At 39.3% G+C, this 16615-nt stretch overlaps 1 protein-coding gene across 1 annotated transcript in view; it reads left to right on the top strand.

Moving 5' to 3' along the window:
- PTPRN2 (protein tyrosine phosphatase receptor type N2) overlaps positions 1 to 16615 on the top strand; it is a 564688-nt gene that overhangs the window by 184302 nt on the left and 363771 nt on the right. The gene's annotated exons all lie outside the window — the stretch shown is intronic.

The raw sequence follows: 16615 nt of genomic DNA, 5'->3' as shown, positions 1-16615 counted from the left end.
GACAGTTTTTCCCCAGATCAGAACTACTTCCCTACATCCCCCAGCTCTTTTAACTTATACCAGTCTGGAAGACTCCTTTATTCCAAAGAGTATCTTAATGACACAATCTTCTTTGACTATCCAGGCTTATTTGGCTCATAAATGGTAAAGTTTAGAACTGTCAGAACTCTGTGAAATGGGAGACATTCTGAATTTCAGTGTTCACAACCTGGACATCCTTCACAGTATCATCTTAAGTGGTTTTCTTCCTATCTAGTCTCCCAGTGATGGTTTTTCCCTGAATTATGTCTGTAAGTATTCAATGAAGAAGGTCATTTGTCCAAAGATTACTGGTTCTAGAGGAGTCCATATATACAAATATAATCTACCTTCTTTACAATTTTTAATGGTATTTAATTGGCTGGATGGCCAGATGTAGAGAGTGGTGGGGAATGGAGTTACATCCATGGTTGTAAATCTGGCCAGTCATAAGTGTGTGCCCCAGGACTTGGTACTGAAGCCAGTTCTGTTTAATATCTTTGCTGATGATCTGGATGAAGGAATCAAGTGTGTCTTCAGTCAGTTTTCAGGTAGAAACCTAGTTAGGAAGGAGTGTTCATCTTTTGGAGGGCAGGAAGACTGTAGAGAGAAAAGCCTCAGCTTGCACCAGGGGATGTTCAAATTGTATATTAGGAAAAACTTCACAGAGAGGGTTCTCAGGCTTTGAAACAGCCCTGGGAAGTCACAATCCCTGAAGATATTTAAAAGGCATGTACATTTGTCACTTAGGGACACAATTTAGTGATGGACTTGGCAGTGGGTTAACAGTGGGACTCAATGATCTTAGGAGTCTTTTCCAACCTAAATGATTCTATGATCCTATGATTCTGCTCAGTGCAGACTCATAGCTCAGAGCTGACATTTATGGGGAGACCTATTCCCTATCAGCTTCTGAGATTATGGTCCAAGGAGGTATTAGCACTGCTGCAGTGAACTCCATGAAATGCTAAGAAGATGCCAGCATTTAATCATGCCACAAACCAAAGATAAACATTTCCATAGAATACCTGAAGTAAAGATTTTTGATACTTTAAAGACTTGTCAAAATGGCAGTCTGATTGTCAATGGCAAGAACAGTAGGTTACTCCTGCTGTGTTTGTCAAGTGACCTTTCAGATGGTTGCAGTGCTGCAATCCATACCAATCCATATTATCCATCAGTGCTAAGCTTTGGAATGAATTGACACTTTCAGTGTAGAAAATTGTCTAGCAAATCCTCTACTGTGCTGCTTCAGTATTTTATTATTCTGGGAAACCAATCAAATTGTTGATTTACTTTGTTTACTCTGTTCTCTTTCAAAAAATTGCTATTCTACCACTGGAACATTTGTGTAAGATTTTTTATTTCTCAGTGTAATTGCTTTGAAGTGTTTTATTAATTTTAATTCTAAAATTCTAAAGTAATCTTATTTTTAAAAAATGATCTATGGGATGTTATTTTCATTTGCATTCTACTTTTGCCATAGTTATAAAGAACCTCTGTTGTAGTTGGGATACATCAGTGTGAGCTCTCTAATCAGAGAAGTCTTGCCTTTGGACTCTTTCTATTTTCTGAAATTCTAGTTTTTCACATTTGGGAAACTTTTTTTTTGTTTAAAAGCATGCCAATTCTCCCATTTGTTTGGCAGTATTTGCTGTAAAATGAGGGCCTAGATCCTACAATCAAAACATTTACACAGTGTTTAGTCTCCTGTGTCTCATGAGGAAACCCAAAGCCTGACTTTCCAGAGCATGTAGTTCTTACCACCTCCAGTAAATCTAAATGTGAGCTGCTGCATGCTCAGCAGTTTAAATAGCCAAGCTGGCATACAATTTGTCAAATATGGATTGAGTAGTTGGACTTAAGTGCACTAAGAAAAATCCCAGTTTGAAAGTTCCTCTCTTTCCACTGCTTATCGCAGTCTTTCAAGATTCAAAATCAAGTCAAGCTTGTCTGAAGCCATGCTTGGACACCGAATGCAGAGCAACCTGTCCTGTTTGTGATTTATCAGAAGGCTTGTACTTGAAGTTATTCATACAAAGTCTACATCACAGACAGCTCATGGCAGCTCTCTTAGCTTGTGAGCCAACTTCTGGCATTGTTGTATTATGCATTTCCAAGATAGTTCATGTTTTGTCATATGTTAGCTCTCAATTCCAGACTGTCTATGTAAAATTGTATAGGCTGTAAATCTGTTCACAACATGTTAATCAGGTTGGATCCTGCATGCATGGCTCTGCATTTCATTGGAGGTAGCTGCTATTCTGTTCAGGTGCTGGGAAAAAAATGGGTCTTGTGTTCATAGTGTAAAATTGCTGTGGGATATGATTAGTCTGACCCATTTAACGTGCTGAAGGGTTGGGTTAATTGCAAATGCTTGATAGTATTTCTCCACCTTTACAAATGTGATAAATGATACTGCTTTGCATGTAATGATTGCTTTCCTCAGGATGGCATTTGGGTTAGGACCCTGAAGCTGGGTTGTGCAGAAGTCTTGGTTTATTCCTCAAGTTTTTCCTAGGGAGGTCATTAAAGAATTGTATTTTTATGATCTTAATTATTTTTTCCCCTACCAGGTGGAAACACTTTAATTGCATTTAAAAATTAAATTTGAAATAAATAGGAAAAATTAATCACAATATCTGCAGCAATGGAACAGGCTTGATTGGTTTTATCATTCTCAGTTACTAGAAGATCTTGATGTTTCTTAGAAGCTAAACATTTATATTCCATGAGGCTTTGCAGCTCTTTTTAGAAAATAATAACAGTGTGTTCTTGTATTTTAATACATATATTCAAAAAGAAACACCGATTTGACCTTCTCTGTATGTCTCACTTTCCTTTTTGAAGTCATTATTCTACTTAAAAGTGTGCTTTATCAAGGGAAAGAGATTTGTGCATATTCCTTAATTTCTACAACCAGCTTTAAAAACTAAGAGAAATTATAAACACACATCCAGAAAATCTGTTGATACTGAAGCCAGTTAATATGATCAAAGTATGGCATAGCTGACATTAGGAAAAGAAGTTAAATGTAAAATTTTTATCTCTGTTTTTTATTTCCCTTTTATAACTCTTCCCTTGTAAAAATAAGTTCCATAAATGTCCATCATTGATTTTAAAGCCAAAGGTTTTGTTTCTGACAACATAGCTTGACCCCCTGTCTGAATAATACACATGGAAAATCCTTTCCTGTGAAATTTTCCAGTAGGCACAATTTGGTCTTTGTGTCTCAGCACCAGAACTCGTAGAGAAACATAATTCTAGAATTTTCTGTTGCCAGCTCTTCGTGCATAATTATTTATGGTCCCTAGAGTTTTCTAGACATAAAATCTTCTTTCCATCTATAATTCTTCAGTTTTCTTGTTATTCTTAGAAAGAGATAGAGATCATATCCCTGATCTCTGGGATCATGGGAATATTACTGCTTCATTGACTCAATTTGGATAGTATATATTCCCACAGGAAAATGATACTTCATGCTTCCTATTCATCCACAAAAAAATAACAGAAAAGCAGTAGTTAATGTGGCTTTGACACAGAGAGCAGTAAATACTGCCTATTTTTTTTTAAATGTGCATGTTCAGCTTTGTATATTTTTATTATCTGCTATATGTGCAGAGATAATACGATAATCTGTTCTGTTTCAGAGGCCCTTAGCTTTTGTGTTTTCAAAATCTATTGAAACATATTGTGACAGAATGTGATTCTTACCTGCTGATGTAGATCACAAGAGAAAAGTCCTTCCCAGTGTCCATCCCTCCCCTCTCAAAGATCTTTGCTTTCCCAGATGTTTTCCTCTCATTTTTGGGGGGATCAGCTCTGCATTTTTACCTCTAGGGGAACACAGAGGGAAAATTTTCTAATTGATGTTGGTGAGCAGCCAATCTGCTGCACTGATGACAGTAATAGCAAGGATTCAGTCTGATCCTGATGCAATGGGCAGTTTTGGGAGTGTGCCTGGAGTCCCCAGTAGCACCACAAGGACTCCCTCAGATCTGTATTACTCCACTTTGCTGAGCAGGCATGGCCTAGTTTCCCAGACCAGACATCCCCAGATGCTCTCATTTCTCTTTCTGTTCCTCTGTGCTGCCTTAGGATCCTGAGTTTGGGTCTTACATGGCAGGTCTTTGGAAGAGCAGCTGGTTCAGGTGCTCCACAAACTCTCAGTGAGCAGGTTCAGGTCATTCTGCTGACTCCAGGCTATAGAACTGCACATTAAATATGCCCAAACTAAGGATGGGGCTGGGGGCTGTGCTTTGATTTATAAACAGTGGGAGTCATTAAAACCCTGAGATGCTGTAGTGTCTCACAATAACATAGGGCCAGTTCTTCTAGGATATCACAATGCTTTTTGGGTAATTACCATTCAGGTCATTATGAAACAGTAATGAATTTTAAACTTTTGAAATGAGTGAGAACAAGAAAGCCAAAGATCAGGATTCCTGGGAATGCAGCATACTGAATCATAGCACAGTCTATTATCTGACAGTACTTTTTCATCAGTGCTGTTCTGCCCAGTCCTGGGAAGCTCAGATGTAAAAATTCCATCATTTAATTTTCATGCCTTATTTTTTTTTAATTTCTTAGCTCACATTATGTGTACAAAATGTAAATGCTTAACTATTGAAAATGAGAATGAGGTAATTTCCCAAGTAGAAAATCAGTGAATAAATTTGAACAGAGCTTCTCTGGGCAACCTGTGCCAGGGTCTCAGTAAATAATCTCCTCCTAACATCTGACCTAAACCTATTCTCTTTCAGTTTGGGGTCATTCCCCCTTGTCCTGTCACTACAGTTCCTGATGAAGAGCCTCCTCTGATTTCCCTGTAGGCCCCCTTCAGGTCCCTACACAGCCTTCCATTCTCCAGGCTGAACAACCCCAACCTCCTCAGCCAGTCTTCATAGGGGAGGTGCTTTAGTCCCTTTATGAACTAGTATTTGTGTTTCTTCAGCTCCTTTTTTTCAACACTGTATCGTTGGATATTCTTTGTCATTTTGCATTATAAATTGGTCTGGGTTTTATGCTGCCTTGAAGGAAGATATGAAGAAAGGGAAAGAACGAGATGTCACAAGCGCATTAAAATGTGTATCATCATTTGTCCTCAATCTCATTTACTAATTACTTGTATGAAGAAGTAATTTGATATGAAAGAACAGGTTTGCATTTTCAAGGGTTTTTTGTATTAGAGATTCAGGGTGCATGACAACTGAACCCTGTAGCTGTTTCCAGCATTCAGCTTAAAATGCATTAGGGAGTACTTTGGTGGGGTCCATTTCAGCCTCAGAAGGGAGGGCAACACAATCATGGCACAGATTATTGCCATTATTTCTGTGCTTCTGCAGGCGACAAAGCATCTGTATGAATTTGTTACTATTAACACAGCTGGAGGTAGTGAATGTTTGAAGTAATGCAAGCACAGGCTGGCACAGTGTCACACTTTGATTATAACTCCAGAGACTTGATCCTTCTCAACTTCTCTCTCACTCTCCTGTTTCCAGGATGCTGTTATCTCCTCTGACCTTCATAGCCCAACCACTGCCATTGATTTTTAGCAAGTGTCATTTGTGTTACAAATTGGTCTGGACTTGAATCTGTCTGTATTAAGAGGTTTAGATTCACACTTACTGATGGTGGAAAAAGAGGGAAAAAATTACAGAAAGTGGGAATTTGCTGAGCTGTCAAAATAGAAGTAAGCTTAAAAAGGTTTTATGACTAATAAAGCCTTTGAGGAAACAAGCATGAAAAAACGAAAGTGTAGCCCAATGCAATAAAATTGCAGTGTCCTTAAAATGATTACAGTAACAGTGCTGTGAAGTCAGGCAGCTCTCAAACAATCCAATGAATAGCCCTGTGCTTCAAAGTTGTTTGGTTGGTCTCATGAATTCTGGATAAATGTGAACCATTTAAAAAATTAATCATTATTTGACTTAATGTAAGACACAGACCATGTTCAAACTAAAATAAATCCACGAAATGCATCCCTTCCCAAAGTCTTTACTGGATGCTTCAAGATGTATGAAGTTACACTGAAGCATGGACAAAAAACTCAGACAAGGCAGGCTGTTCTAACACCATGGACTTAAAGCATCAGTGCCCAGGACTTTCATTATAGATTATCAGATGAGTTACTCTCAGGGGCACTTCCAGACAAGAGAAATAAATACAATTTCAGTCTCTAAATGTTTTCTTTAGGCTTGGTAGGCTCAGAAAGAGCAACACTATAAATTTGGTATTTGGTAAAAATGTTCCCAGTGTAGTCCTTGCCGTGGCACTTACCTCCTCTATGACCTGCAGTGAACCCCTCCATTTCTTCTCCTTTTTATGGATAATATGCATTGTTCTTATGATGACTGAGACTTCCCTTGTGTCTGGAAAAAGGGGAGTAGGAGTTGGAGAAGGCTGGATTCGATAGCTTTATGCTGGTGGTTGCTAACCCAATGAGAATGTCAGAGTCTGTGTTGCCCTGTCTTTTCTGATAGGCTGTGTGCTACCTGAGGTGGCAGGAGCACTCACTCCATCCTTGGGGCAGGAATCTTTTTCCCTTCTCCATTTATTCCCTCCTCAGGCAAATGTGACATCTCTCCTTTGGGTTGTGAGGCGTGTGGCTCACATGTTGGCAGTAGCAGCTACATGAGCCAGGCTTGGTAAATGACCTTTAACATCAGAGAACAGTGCAGTTGCTGTGCTAAAAAGTGCCATGAAGCCAATTCCGAGGAGGCAGGAGTCAGTGGGAAGAGGGGAGTGAAAATCTCTGGTGGAACCTTGGCAAAGCTATATCTGTATTATATATTTGTTTCAGTACCATCAGCAGATCTCCCATGCCTCAGTTACTACTGAAATTTGCACACAAGTAGTTTCACATCAATCTATTTCATACATCAGTAGCTGAGTTTCTCATCATGTTGCTTGTTAAAATATTTACTAATCTTAGCAGAAAAAAAAAAAGAAAGAAGGAGAAAAAAAATATATAAAATAAGGAAATCCAAAAGAATTAAACTATGTCCTTAAAATAAAAGTTTCCCTACTGTTGTTTAAAGCTTCCCTGAGATGGAGAAGTGCTGTGATCACAGACTCTGAGGCTGCATTGATGATACTCTACTATTTTTAAGCTACACAATTTAAGTCCTGGCTATTTATATCTGAGGGCCACTGAGTCTGGGCCTCCCAGAGGCAGTGCTAGGGACCCTCTGTTCTCCTTTGTGGCAGCACCACACATGGAAGACCCTCAGGTCTGCAGCACCTTCTGCTGAGATACATCAGACTCTCCTGGGAGAAAAGCTGCTGTCACAGCAAAACCACAAGTTGTACCTACCCTTCAAATCAACAGGAGATAAATGGGATGCTCTTCATACTGACTTTAAGGAGAGTGAGTCACAGAGCAAGGGCCAGGGTGTCACTGCGGATTAAGAGCTGGTTATGGGATAGAAGAGAATGATTTGTCATGAACTGCTGCTCCTCAGCATGTACAGAGATTAGTGGTACCCCATCGGCAAATTGTCTCTGTTAGGAAGAACTATGGAGGATTTAGAAAAATTCCAGATGGATTTAAATACATTGAGGGATTAAGGAGTACAATGGTAGATGAAATTCAGCTGGAATAAGTGTGACAGAATAATAGACATTAACAAAAATAATACTTTGGGGGGGAAAAAAAAAAAGCAAAGGTATTCTTTAAACTCCTCATAGTCTGTGCTCTGAGGCTGTGGAAAATTTGAAAAAAAAGATTTCTGTATCTATATACATGAATCCTGCTCTTCATAAGGTAGAAAATATCTGCAGTCTTGAAAATTTAAAAGAAAGCATGCAAATCCTGAAGGCAGTGGCCCATTTCCCAACATTTCAAATGCAAACTAGTCTAACACGTATCACTGAGGTCAAGAGTTCAGGAGGAGATTCCTTTCAAAAGAGAGATTTTTCTAATTGTTAAGCAGATGCATAATCACATTAACTGATTGTTTGTAAAATTATAACCAATATTATTTATTTTCAGAAAGAATACACTTGCTGCAGGGTACAAGGCAAGAGGAATTCACTTCTGATATCTGTTCTTGGCCTAGGCTGCAGTGCACATGTGATATATGGAAAGTGCTTGGCTGATATTAAACACAAGGTTCATGTGTTTCATGAGGATCATGTAAGGAAAACGTGGCACCATTCCTGACCTCTGGAGTCAAAGAATTATTCAGTTAGACTGATTTTTTCATGTATAATAGTCTCATTTATCTGGTCTGGTGTTCCTAGTTCTGCTGGGATAGAATATTTGTGTTTTGCTACTTTTTGGCTGGGTTTTGGGCAAGTGCCTGAATAATGGCAATTTCACAGACACCTTTTCACTGTTTAAGTTTTCCCTCAGGGAACTGAGGAAATACTACTTTTTGAATCCTGTTATCAAATAACTTTTTTAATGTCTTTTCATCTTTCTTTCCTGATTATTGGTGGTGTAAACACAACAGTGCCCAATTAAAAAAAACCAAAAAACAAACCCACAAAAAAACCCAAAAAAACCCACCTGATTTTTTTTTTTTTTTTTGGTCAAAGCACTGTTTTTTCCAGTATAGATGGATCCTTAGGTGGTCCTTACAGAGGCAGATCCCAGCTGACCACTTCTCTTGCCCTCCCTCAGAATTTTTCCAGAATTATCTTGGACTTTATTTCTTGGCATTTACTTTTGGCCTATCCTGTATTTAGCGCTAGTTTTAGAAAATCAGGCAGTAGCATGTCCCAGGTGGTCTGAAATAACCTCCAGTCTTGTGCTGGTGGCTGCTGCTGAGAACTGACTCAGGGTCTGGGGTTAGCATGCACTGCTGGGAATGTGCTTCCTTCAGCATGGCGCTCCTCACTCCTTCTTCATCCCAGTAGCAGGAACTGGGAACTACTTTCCTGCTCTTTATCCTTTTCTCTTGACTGCTTTTAGCAGGCAAGGCTCTCAAGGCTGGTGTGCACCAGCCCCTTGCTCATGGAGAGGCAGTGCCCAAGTCCTGGCATTCCTGCCCTTCTGCTTCTCCTTGCCAAGCAGGGCACTGAGGGGAGATATAACATGGGGAAGAAATCAAACCTGATGCTGGCCCATGAAGGTGGGTGGTTAAAAATGCTAAAGTCACCTGTTCCAACAGCCTCTCTATAGTGGATTTAATATTTTGTATTCATTAGAGCAAGTTATAAGGAAATACACAGTTCCTAGCACATCTGTAAATCATTTTACAGAAGCTCTGAAATATCTCCATACACCTCAGAGTCTCGTCACTCAGCCTCAGCCTGTGACAGACATTCCTGCTCTTTTTCAGGCATGGAAGAAGGATGGCAACTTGGCTGGAGCTGGCCAGGCTGCTCCTCCCAGCTTCCCACCAGCAGGGATTTTGCCTGCACCAGTCAATGTCCATACTGCTGCCAAATAGTGTTAGCAGCCAGAGAAAACTAGTCCTCAACATTATTCATCCTAAAGACAGACTCCTTATTTGACTCTCTAATGCAGTCCATATGGTATCCCAGACTCATATTTCTGAACTTTGATTTTCCTTTTTTTAGGTTTAGCTTTTTATCTTCAGTACTAAGGAGACTGTGCTGCATATTAAGAAAGTGATACTGTTATAGACTGTTGCTCTGTCAGTGACAGGAAGCTGATTTAATGTCAGTCAAAACAAAGATATTACTGAGAAAGGGCCAGGTGGAACTTTCTTAAATAATTATTTTAATCTCTGGAATTCTTCTTTCTTAAAATTCAGTATTTAAAAGGTCTAGAGGGAAAAAAATTACTTTCAGTTTTCAGACCATTACTAAAAAATATTCAGTATAAAAGTTCCTATTTGTGTCCACTTAGAGAATGACTGTTAAAAAATCTTATATAAACACTCAAAATAAATATAGTGGTAGGAAGGATCAACAAAATTATGTTTTTCAGGTCAAAACTCAGAGTAGTTCCTACAGTAAAGTACTACCACAAGAAGCCATGGATCTTTGGTGAGCCCATCCAGGCAGGTCTTCTGGTAGAATTTTTTTTGCTAGCATACGAATCTGTGGGATAAAGAACCAAATGAGAAAAAAATCTAACAATTCTAACCCAACACTTCAGCCTGCAGGGCATAATCTATGTGTAGCTCCCATTGTTTAATAAAAGCTGATTACTGAAATTAAATTCTTCAATAGATTCCATCCGTTCAGCTTCTGTTTTCAAGAGCTTTGTATATGTGTCTTGTTACCCATGTGTTTAATATCTTTTCCCTTTAAGGCACATTTCTAGGTGTAAAGCTGAAATGTGGTTATTTCAAAATTTAGAGTGAAAGTCAGACTGCTTCATTTAGGTACCCAACTGCTGGATGCTGCACATATTCCCCGAGGATGTCATCCACTTCATTTCACATCACTGAGTTTCTTGAGAGACAGGTGAAGACATACCCACACAGGGAGGTTAGACATCTTCTTTCCTCCACTGATTAGAAGGGATCTTTGAAGACTCCAGAAGACAGCCCAGACTGCAAAATATCTCCCTGTTTCACTGAGACATGCCAAACAAGTAGGATGTTTGGGGATCCAGTGTGTCTAGTGCTGCTCTGCTGACAGGCACGGTGTCTGGGATCTTCTGTCTGTCTTCTGCTTATTACTGTGGGGCTTGGAAAGTGAAGCAGGAGATGGAAGAGACCTTAGTGAAGTTGGTCTGAGCAGTTTTAACTCCCACATGCTGGAAGAGTGTTCTGTGTACCAGAAATGAGAGATAACACAGTCCATCATCCTCTTGTTGGCCCAGTGGTTCATCTTTAGGCCTAAAAGCAAAAAAGAAAGATAAATAATGCACAGAAGAGAACCTGACTCTTAACTTGAAGCACTCAGGAGTAAGGAAGACTGCTGATTCAAACTTAGTTTTTTGAGCATGTGTGCATTGAAAGTGACTTTAAAATCAGCTTAAGTGTGAATGAAATGTCTCCTCCCCAAAAGTCCTAGATGCTAGTTTTGAGCTCTGCTTCATTCCCTGATTTAGATTTGTATTAAATACTATTCAAGCTGAGCTCAAGTGTAGCCAAACTTTTAAAAATTCTCCAGGGGAGATGAATGGCATGTCCCTGCCACTGTGCTCAAGTTTGGACAGCAAAAGAGGCTGGGTGTGAGTGACATTTACCTGCCCAGAAAATACACTTACTGATACTGCTGGGAGGACACTGTAGTTAAGCATTCAGGCAACTTTCAGTCTGAAGAGAAATGCCTTGCAATTTTATTGTAGTGCTCATCACTCTTGAAAATGGGCAAACTGGCCATCATTGCCTGTGCTCTCATCTAAGCGAATTTTAGGTGGATTGAACCCTACCTTACTTGAAATTTTACTGGGGATTAGACTGACATTTAGGTTTAAAGAGTGCAATTCCCAATGTCAGGCCCATTTCTGTACTGTATATTATTCTTCATTTTTGCAGAAAATGATTCAATTGAATTAATCTGACAGGGCTGACTGGATGTCCATTATAGTGCTGCATTACAATTGCTAAACAGAGTACTGGAAGGGCACTAGGTACAGTCTGGTAAAGACAATACATAATTTAAATGATGGCACTAAGGGTGCATTTCAGAGTTCAGTGAGTGGGTTTCCAAAGGCACTTGGCAATTGGGAGGAGGGAAAGCAAGTGAGAGCAACTGCTTGTGAGACTGACATAACCTCAGCATAACACTGAACTACGTGTTGTTCTCCTTGGGCTGAGAGCAGGCTTGGCAAACACCAGCAATAAAGCTATCTGCATAACTGCATCAGATTCTTTGCTACCAAAATGGTTCAATTTATGCAATTGTTTTGACAGGCATGTTGGGAAATACAGAACATATAGTTTTCATCATTGTTTACTTCTGTTTTTCCTCTTGTTCCCTTTGACATTGCCCACTGGTTCATATTAGAGTTTGAGCTCCATTTAGCTCAGCATGCAGAGCTGGCCATGCTGCCAGTGTTGCTCCCCACAGAACTCCTCCTGTGCCTTCATTTACATGTTTCCTTTTTGTTCTTTAACCAGAGAGAAAACTTTGAGCCTTGAATGCATAAATCATTAGGTCCAGGTCAAAAATAGGCCATTATTCAAAATGTTTGTTCTCACTCATCAAATCTGTAGTTAATCTTGGGAATTTCTTGAAAACGTGGAATCCATTTGTAACATTGTTCAGATTGGAGTGTGAAGCTGAACTGGTCTTGAGATTAGCATCCAATATTCAGCACAACTCTTCACTTTTAAAGTGGTCTAACTGGCCATTCATGAAGCAAGTCTGGTTCATAAGACTCTGGTCTCTTACTCTATTTGCCCACAGCAGGCCTTTAATGAGACTTCCAACTAACCAGTGAGACAGAAGTTAACTTCACTGGGATGAGGGTGCTCCAAATATGCTCTAAAATCATCAGGATGTGCTCTAAAACTAGTAGGAGCACCTGTGGTAAGAAATACTGGAAAAAAATTTTTGATAGGGGAGTGAGAGAAGCTTTTAAAGTTAATTTTCAGGTTGCATAGTACTTGCTACTACATCTCCTCCATATTTGGTAGGGAGTGGTATATAGAGCCAATAGTGCTGGTCTTTATTCTTAGATCCAGAATGGATGCAAGTTGGATAATAACATTATTGTCTTTTATATAGCAATACCAGGCACCTGACAAGGAAATTTGGTGAAATTGCGTTCATTTTATGGACAGTGGGATTGCAGGTCGGGAAGATGTCTTGACCAGGGTAACTTGATAGACATCTCCCAGATGAAGACATAATCTGTTCCTCATTAATTATTTGTTTAGCCACAGGTAATTTATGCATAAAACCACTGGAGACAGTGGGATTTTATAGACAGATGAAAAAAAATTATGGCTAGCATTACTGTACATTTTGTAGCAGGAGCTAGGGAGAAACTCACTTAATGGGATTGTTCTAAACTCTGCCAACTTCCTTGGAGCAGATTTTAAAAATTACTTCTCATCATTGCATTTTTCTTGTAAATTGAAATGTTAAATCTTAATAGTCAATAGCAGAGGAAGATTATCATTCAGTGTTCTATTATTTAAATTACCTCTGTAAGTGGATTGTTCCATAAAATATTTCTGTTTTCAGCTTCCTCACTGGGAGGGACCTAGACACTGGAAGACACAAAATCTTATTTTCACCAGACAATCTAATTTTCTTCTATTCCATGTCCAGTACATTGTGTGGAAACACTTTGACAATTACATAAAGTTGGGCTTCCAAATCCACTCCTGAGCATTTAAATGGATTGCACTAATTTTCAGAAGTGGTCAGCAGCTCACATTAAAGTTAAGAGATTTTTTTCCTGTGCCTTCATTTCAGATTCATCTGTAAATAAAATGGCTTTATAGCTTAGATCCTGCCTTTTTTAAATTTGGTTGTTTGTTTGTGGGTTTTGGGTTTTTGTTTTTGGTTGGTTTTTTTTAATGTGTATGTGTGTGTGTTAGACAAAACTCCCGATGTACTTAACAGGGAGTTGATTGGCTCAGGATTATTTTAGGTCAACCAAGTAGATTTATTTTTGACATGATTAAAGAGGATACAAGTTTTCATAGCTATGTCATGGCGTTAAATCAGAGTCTTGAACTGAGATGGGGAGTCATTTCATCTGAAGAGATAATGCAGAACTACCATATAATATTGGCTATTTTTAGCAGAGATATAAACCATATTCTCCAGGAGGTATAACAGTGCAACAGCCATGCCCTGAAAACTGAGATCAAACAAAAACAGTAGTGAAATATTTTTCAGATGACACTCTAAAAGACTTTAAAGATATATCTATCAATCTATCTATCTTTATAAAGCCCAAAGGAAATATTTATATTTCATTCCCCACTTATTTATTCATTGTCATTAGTGTGTCAAAGTATAATCTACCAATAAGATAGAGATTGGCACCTGAGTGAGACAGTTCTGTTACTGGTTCAGTAGGATCTGAATCTGTCAACTAAAAAAATAATAATTAGGGTAGCACTCACAGATAGAAATGGTATTAGAAGATAAAGTAATGGAAGGAAGTACATTATACATGAATTTTATATACTTTGTGACTCTCTTTTCATCTTCCAAGAGAACTGGAGATGGAAACCTAAAAAGGGCCTCAAAAGAATAATTTTAAGCAGTGATATGTATCACATTTTCCTTTAGCTGCTATTATTATAGTTACCTTGAAAGAAGGTGCAAAAGAGAAATCTACGGCAAATGGAATGAGAGCAAAGGTAGGAAACCCAAAGTAAGCACTGATCTCATCTGGCAACATCTATATTATTTGCAAAAAGGTGCTCTGCCATCCAGCAGTTGACTCTTCCTAAGGCCAAAATGTAGACCAAAAGTGATCAGAAGCCTTCAAGGCAATCAAAAAAAGTAGTGATAAAATCAAATAGCAGAATCATAGAATCTTCCCTAAGAGGGAAGGGACCCGTGAGGATCACTGAAGTCCAGTTCCTGCCCCTGTACAGGAACCCCAGAAATCACACTATGTACCAAAGAATATTGTCCAAACACTTCTTGAGCTCTGCCCAGAGTGCTGTGACCCGGGGAGCCTGTTCTGGTGGCCATCAAGCAGGGTATTAAAGACACTGCAGAAACCATTAGTTTTCTTGGACATAGAAAGGGTTAGCCAGCCTCAAGAGAACTTGGAACACATAAATAGCATCCATGAGAGGTCCTTTTCCTGCTTTTGTTTTTTTCCAGCTCATGCTTTGGATCTCTGAGGCCTATGCAAATTGTGATTTCTCTTTTAAGGGTTCACTGTTACTGGAGTACTGAAATGCCTTGTCACAGACTCCTGGAAGAAAATGCATATGAGTTGGACCTGTCTTGGCCCTGGAATGTGAGGGGCCACAGCCCAGGGACTCACTCTGTGCTGTACAGCTTGGGGTGCCAGCAAGGCCCAGCACCAAAGGAGTTCCCAGCTCCCCCACTGGGAACTGCAGTGACCACCAGTTCAAACAAAGCGGTGTGAACCCTACCATAATTATTCTCAAAGTCTTTGGCCTTGATAAAATAGTTCAATTCTCGGGCTTGTCTAAATAGTCTTCTTTCTACTGTTACATCTTCGGTCTGGAGTGTCTCACTATTTGTTCCTTATCTGAGCACTTCTTTTTTTGTCTTTCTTTCTTGGTTTGTCTAACACTTCTCATTGAATTAATTCAGTAGTTGTTGAACTCACACAATCAATAGATGAAACATATTTCTAAGAAAACCCCCACTGCCTAATACAAAAACTTAATCAAGCAGGCTGAAAACTAAGCATAGGACGTGAAAGATCACAAACGTCATATCTTCTACAAGTATTGAGTCTGGGGGTGTGTGGGAGGGCCACAGGCAGGAGAACAGGTGATGTTTGAAAGATTGTCTTCTTCCTTCTTGTAAAAGCCTGAAATCAGGTGAGTGATGTGGGTGAACAGTGCTGCTGCAAGGTAGGTCAGTTTGCTAAGCACTGTGCTGGTGGAAGTGGTGTGATTCCATGGAAACAAAGTTAAAGGCGATCACCATACAAACCATGCAACACTCAGCAAAATGAAACACTAAACAAAAGCATCAATTGAGTGTGGAAAATCATGGTCTGGTGTTTTTAGAGAAAGGTTTTGAATATTATACTGTCCTACAAGACAGCTGTCATAGAATTGTAATAAACAGTACTAGATTGTATCAATGTTGGGAAGTTGGAAAAATTGCATTGGAAAATGCTGTGATTGTAATCATTCTTAATGGGAATCCTTAAGTATGACTGTGGGATCAGTAATAGTGTTGGTACCATAGAATACTCATCCTGCAGCTTTCCTTTGCTATTATGAATGATAATTTCTTAGCCTATCAAATTGCATCTGAGTTTGTGAACCTTTGTGTTTGAGTTTGATATTGCATGAGAGTTACAAAGACTTCTCTTGCATGCTCAGGCTTGCAGAACAATGCAACCTTCCTGCACCATTTTCTCAGCCATTTCCCCTCCAGCGTTATTACTGGCTTGTAGCATTCAAATGCTGTTATTACACCCCCCATTTAGTGCTGCTGCATTGGCTTGTTGCAGCATATCTTGTTTTTGAGGCTGGGGAATGCTTTTCAGGGGAATAGGGAGGGGTAAGCCAGGGGTGGGAGGCCCCCTTGGTTAAAAGGCAGCACCAATGTACACAGCAGCCTTTGCCTTCATCAGACTTGCTATTACAGTAAAAGCCCACTTGCTGACACCAATCATTTCCGTAAAATTTAAGCCAACCTCTTTGGGAGAAAAGATTTAATTAACACATAAACCCCAGAGTAACTATGACAATCTGCTTTCACAGTGATGGGAATAATCACGTTTCTATCCACTGTCAGTCCTTGAAATATAGCAGATTTATGAATAATCTATAGTACATTTTTTTCCTTACACAATCAATCAGATTCTTTTGATACTTTCACAAGAAAGCATTTCTGTCTTAGATATCTAGAAAAACTCTATATTTATCTGGTGCCTTGAGGGGCTACCTCTGGTTGTGTGACAGGAGGTCTCTTGAGCATTTTGGGCTAGTAGCATGAAGGGAGGCTGAACAATTCCATCCTAACCAAGATCCATGTGAGATATCCCATTATTTAAATAGAGGTGCCCTTAGGGCAGTGCATGCAGAAACCAGTGAAA

The sequence above is a fragment of the Parus major genome, chromosome 2 (assembly GCF_001522545.3).
Source record: "Parus major isolate Abel chromosome 2, Parus_major1.1, whole genome shotgun sequence".
Classification (NCBI taxonomy): Eukaryota; Metazoa; Chordata; class Aves; order Passeriformes; family Paridae; genus Parus; species Parus major.
Note: the sequence above shows the minus strand (reverse complement) of the source record. Positions and strands in the feature narration are given on the sequence as shown.